The following is a 6,101-nucleotide window of genomic DNA, read 5'->3' on the forward strand; positions in this document are numbered from 1 at the left end:
AGAGTAAAAGGTCTTGAGATAGAGATGACCCAGAATAAGAGATAAGAAGAGAAAAATATGGGGCAGACAGAAGAAAATATATGGAGAAGAACTGATGTCTTCCAATGTTATCAGCTATAAAAGAAATAATACAGAGATCCTGAAGGGCCAGAAATTATTAATGTGACTTTAGAATTGGATATAAGGTGAAGGCTGGGAGAAATTGGAGAATCACGATTAAAAGTCTAGATTTTTTAAAGAGACTGTTGGTAGACATGAATTCCAAAACTGATCTGTTGAGAGCTTACATAGAAATCTCTAGTTCCTTAGAAGGTACACATATGCCATAAACAGAATATTAGTATGAGTACTAATACACAGCAGGAGTGGACCTAAGGGCAAAGTGAGAAATATATAATTGGGAATGTGATGAAAGATAACTCTTATTATATAGTGACCAAAACTTGTCTGAGTTTTGTTCTCTTTTATGCAAAGCAGAATTTGTGATGAACTTTAGCTGAAGGGATTTCCAAGGAAAGTGTTAAGGGAACAACCTGATTTTTTTTGCTGGGTATCAAAAAAATATATAAGAAAACAAAAAACAATTTGAGAAAGTAACTGTTAAGCTAAAAAAAAAAAAAAAAAAAAAACACTTGATAATTGGGGAAGATCTAAGCCTGTCCAAATTGTGAAGAACATTAAAAGAAGAAAATTCATCATTGAAAAAGTACACTCTGGTGATAGGACCAAGAGTCCAGCTGGTCGACTCCCGGCCCGGGCATCTGGCATGCCCTTGACCTCAGTTGCAGCCACGGGCGGACTCTCAGCATCCTGGCCACCACAGAGATGTGCAGCCCAGTCCCCTGGCTCTGGGCGCCCTCTATCAGGGGGGACCTGGGTGGGTAAGGATGTCTGCTCTCCCCCCAGTGTCCTCCGCTCCCTCTCGGGAGGGAGGACCTGCTCATGGCTACGTGGAGAGGGAGTTTATGATGGCCTTGGTGAGCCTACTGGTGGAGCAATTGCCCGGGCCAGAAAGGGAGGGAAAGGAGGCAGCGAGGGCCGCCACAAGCGCGGGAACACGTGGAGAGCCTGCGCAGGTGCTGGGCCACAGTGTGCCACTGGTGGCCATGCCCATGTAGCTGCTGTTGCTTCCCCTAGCATGGGCCAGGGGTCTTGTTGACAGGGAGCCGCCAGCCTTGGCTGACCCTGGGGCGAAGCCGCTGCCGCCCAAGGAGAAGGCCTGGACCAAAAAGCCTCTCTATCACTGGTCCCCTGCCTCCACATGGCAGCCGAAGCCGGTGCTGGAGACCCGACAGACAAAGTTATAAAAGCAGGAAAACTCAACAAATTCCATGAGGCCAGTGATTTTAGCGATATGTCAAACTGGCCAACACGGGGAGAGTTAGCATTGAAAAAACCTTTTGCAGTCTCAAAGTGTCATCAGCCAAAGAAATAAGAAGCCCAAAATTACAAAATAAAAAGAAAAGAAGGTTGAAAAGAGGAGTAACAGTGAGATTGAGAAAATTGGGAAACAAAATTAGATGGTCCCATTGAAAATGTCAGGGACGATGAGGCCCAGTCAAGCACTCAAGGAAAGAGAGCCAATTAACACAAATGGGTATTGCTGCACTTAGATGATGTAAGATCAGAGAGTCAGAAGAGATCTGGATCCCAGAACAGCTCTCAGTGTCAACCTGAAGCAAACAAGTCTTCCCATAATAACAGGAGAAATGACACAGGAAGTTGGAGGCAAGACTGAGGAAAAAAAAAAAAAAAGATGTTGATCAGGATAAAGTATACAGTGTGAGGAGTGAGGAGAGTAATATCTGAGGTTCCTTCAGAAGATGAGGTAGAGGACCAAAATGGAAACAAGACGAGGCAGAGGAAACTCTTGAGTGAACTTTGATTATTCATATGGTTACCGACAACATGGTGAAAGGACAGATCAGCCATTTCAAACAGAAATTAGTGCCAGTATGATGTATTACTATTATGACAGTATGAGTGTACATGTGTATCCTGAGGAAGAAGCATTTCTTTAAGAGTATATTAAGCATTGAATTGAATATTACTTCAGTAGAGAAAACTTGGAACATGACTTTTTTTGTCAGAGAAAGATGGATGAGCAAGGTTTCTTGCCTATTTCCCTGATTGACTCTCAGAACAAACTTTAACCTCATTTTAGAGGCCCTGAAGGACAGCACAGAAATAGAAGTTGCAGGTGAGAAAATGAGGAGAAAGATAGAACCAGAAAAATGGCCAATCTTGGGCCCTCCTCCCAGCAGTGTGCCACAGACAAACTTCTCTCAGCTGGTGAATTGTCCAAAATTTGTGCAAGGACAAGCCTTTTGCTCACAGATACTCAGGGTGATGATCTACTGATGCCCTGGATGTCATCTGATGGGGATGTGCAGTAGAGCAAGTGGCTGAATGAAATGCATTGTAAATACTGGAACAAAGCATGCTGTAGAGATAGAAGCCAACAGACTGCCTTCTGTGTGAGAGTGTCCACTGTTGACCCCTTGGCTGCATGACAGTGGAGATGACCACCTGTGCCATGACCCAAGACAGAGCTGGAGACTACTGCTGACATTCCAGGAGCTGCCTGCCCTTTCCTGTGTGGCTGGACTGAGATGGCATGGCTACTTTTATTTGAGGGGGAAGCTAATTGTTATCACTGTGGAAATATTTCAAGGTTCTATCTTTTGTTTCCAGGCATATGTACTTGTGTCCATGTCAATAAAGCAGAGAAAGAGGACTGTGTAAATTTTCTCAGCTTGACAGGCCTTTGGCTCTTGGTCTTCCCTTTGCTGTGGTGAACATTGCATAACTCATGTGTTAAGATGTTTCACATGGACTGTAAGATTTATTAATGTGGACATTTAAGGGTTAAGAAATTGAAGAAATAAACAAGGGTATTTTTTTTCATTTTTCTTCAAAATGTATTTTTGATACATCAGTATAAGTCCTGCCCATCAAAAAAGAATTAATGATGGACACTTTAACAAATTTTTATCTCATTTTTCTTTGTCAGCCATGTACTTCTAATGCAGCAAGCAACTTGTTTTAAAAAGTTGAATAAATGTGACATTGTTTGTTTGCTTTTTATTTATTTTGTTTTTTATTGATATATAATAGCAGAATGCATTACAATTCTTATTACATGTACAGATCTCCTTTTTCAAATCTCTGGTTGTACACATAGTATATTCACACCAATTTCTGTCTTTATATATGTACTTTGGATAATAATATTCTTCACATTCAACCATTGTTAATTACCCCATTCCTCCTCCTTTCCCATCCCACCTTTCTGCCCTATCTAGAATTTTTCTATTCCTCCAATGCTTCCCCTTCCTATCCCACTATGAATCAGCTTCCTTATATCAAAGAAAACATTTGGGATTTGGATTTTTAGGATTGGCTAATTTCACTTAGCATTATGTTCTCTAACTCCATCCATTTACCTGCAAATGCCATGATTTTATTCTCTTTTATTTCTGAGAAATACTCCATTGTGTATATATGTCACTTTTTTATCCATTCATCTATTGAAGGAAATCTAGATTAGTTCCACAACTTAGCTATTGTGAATTATGCTGGTAAAAACATTGATGTGGCTGTATTCCTGTAAGATGCTGTATTTAAGTCTTTTGGTTATAGACCGAGGAGAGAAATTGCTGGTTCAAATGATGGTTCCATTTCCAGTTTTCCAAGAAATCTCCATACTGCTTTTAATATTGGCTGTACCAATTTCCATTCCCACCAGCAGTGTATGAGTGTACCTTTTTTCCACATCCTCACTAACAGTTTTATGTTTGTATGCATAATAGCTGCCATTCTGACTGGAGTGAGATGAAATCTTCAAGTGGTTTTGATTTGCAGTTCTTTAATTGCTAGTGATGATGAACATTTTTTCATGTGTTTGTTGATTGTACTGATTGCTTGTTTTTTAAAGATATAATGGCTGATTATAAAGGTTAGATTTATCTTGGTCCAAGATGACATTTTTAACCAGCTTATGAACAATTATTGGTAAGATGGATAATATGGAAAACACTTTTCCACAGGATAGTTAATTTAAGTCATTCAAGTTGGTGATTCCATTAACCATTTGTGTTATTAATAAAATTATAAAAACTAAATCATGAAAAAAAGACTCAAGATGTTTAACTTTATGCTGAAAATTTTTGAATCATGGATCTGTTTAAAGATTTTTATCAGAAGTCAAAAATAGAAATGGTGATATCAATTAAATCTCAGTGGAGCACTGTCTTTTCTAATAATGTGTATCTTTGTGATGCATACAGACAGACAAGTGGAGTTTTGAGAATGGTTTAGTACAGAAATACAACTGATAAAAACAGATTTTCTTTTTCTTTCTTTTTTTTTTGTGGACTGACAGAAACAGAATTCAGGCATATAATAGAAACCTTTAGATGTCAAAATTCTTTAGGCAAGAATTAAGGATGTTGATCCATTAAGCTGCAAATATGGGTGAACCTTTAAGAAAAAAGTAGAATGGACTTGAAGGCAGATGCTGGTGAAGCAAGGGGAAGAGTGAATAAAATAAATGGAATCTGAGGCCTGGGGGTCAATTTTTGACTCTAGCAAGGAGAGTTGCAAGTCATAGATTACCCTCCAGGCCTCAAAACCTAACAGAATTTTTATAACTAGATTTTAACTTGAGACTGGTGAACCTCTCTTACATATAATTTCTTTTTGAAATGGAATATATATATGCTATATCAGTCCTACTATCATAATTTGAAGGCAAATAATTTGCTTTCTAGATTCATGGGTCCACAAGTAGAAAGGAATTTTACCTCAGTTTGGATCATATCCAGATTGTCACCCATTTAAATGCATTAAATGATGAGATTATGGCTTTTGAGCTTATGATACAGAGATGATGATTTAGAGATGATGATGAAAAGATGAGATTCTGGTTGAGATTTTTGGGGATGTCTGGATTGACATATTCAATACATATTGAATATATTTTGCACATAAGCAGAATTTTATAAGGCCGAATTATCAATTCCATAAAGACATTTTCTCATCTCAAACCTTGATATGGTAAATTTTAACTTCTTTGAGAAAAGGATCTTTGCATATGTGAAGACATTGAGATTTTTTTATTAAGAAACCATTTGGATTATCTTAGTCTGGCCTAAATCCAACAAAAGTGATATTATATGGGTATGACAGAGGAATCTTCGATATAGGAGAAAATGAGAACATAAAAAGAAGAAAAGGATGTGATGTGAACAAAGAGGGAGACATAGGTATAGTGTGACTACAATCCAAGAAAGACGAGGAATTTCACCTAAGACAGTATCCCAGAGTAAAATTGAAGTTTTTTCCCTTAACTTCAGAGGGGTAGAGGTATCCTCTAGGCACTCAAGCAGGCAGTAGCAGCCTGTTACTTACAGCCCCTATAATTTCCTGTTCCAGTTCATTAAATCTTAGGCTTTTCTGCAAATACAAGACTCATATGGAAGTCCTTCTGCCAATCAAGAAAGACAACTTAAAGGAGCTAGAAATTGATATGCAAATCTGGATTGCATGAAGGCCATGATAAATTGCTAACTACACGTGGAATTATATTTTGTAGAGTGACATTGTGTAGCAGAAGCAACATAAGCTTTGTTTCTATCTTTTAGTTGAAAACTGTTTCATATTGACTGGCTTTCCTTTAGTCACCAAAGAATAAACAAAGTTCAGAAGCTCAGCCAAATTGACAATCATTTATCTTTGCCTTTCTCTCCTGAGAATGTTATAAATAAGTCAGCTTATACACACAGGCTTCATTCAAAACTTCCATTCTCTGGATAATTTCACATCTCTTTTCTTCTCAGTGATGCTTAAAATGTGGGGACTCCAGAATCACATTCATATAAACACATGTAAATACCCCAGCCTGCCCTTCCCACTACAAACCGCATGGCTACTTCTGTTAGTTTTCCATTGCTGTAATCCACATACCTGAAAAAACAACTTACAAAAAGGAAAGATGTGTTTTGACTCATGATGTCAGAGGAGTTCATGGTCAGTTGTCTCCATTGCTTTGGTGCCTGTGGTAAGGCAGAATAACATAGCAGGGAGGGTGTGGTTGGAGC

General features: G+C 38.5%; 1 pseudogene; it reads left to right on the forward strand.

Moving 5' to 3' along the window:
* Positions 1-1,354: 1,354 nt before the first annotated feature.
* On the forward strand, positions 1,355-2,361 carry LOC143388351 (la-related protein 1B pseudogene; annotated as a pseudogene).
* The last annotated feature ends 3,740 nt before the right edge of the window (positions 2,362-6,101 follow it).

This window comes from Callospermophilus lateralis, unplaced genomic scaffold (assembly GCF_048772815.1).
Source record: "Callospermophilus lateralis isolate mCalLat2 unplaced genomic scaffold, mCalLat2.hap1 Scaffold_1392, whole genome shotgun sequence".
Taxonomy (NCBI): Eukaryota; Metazoa; Chordata; class Mammalia; order Rodentia; family Sciuridae; genus Callospermophilus; species Callospermophilus lateralis.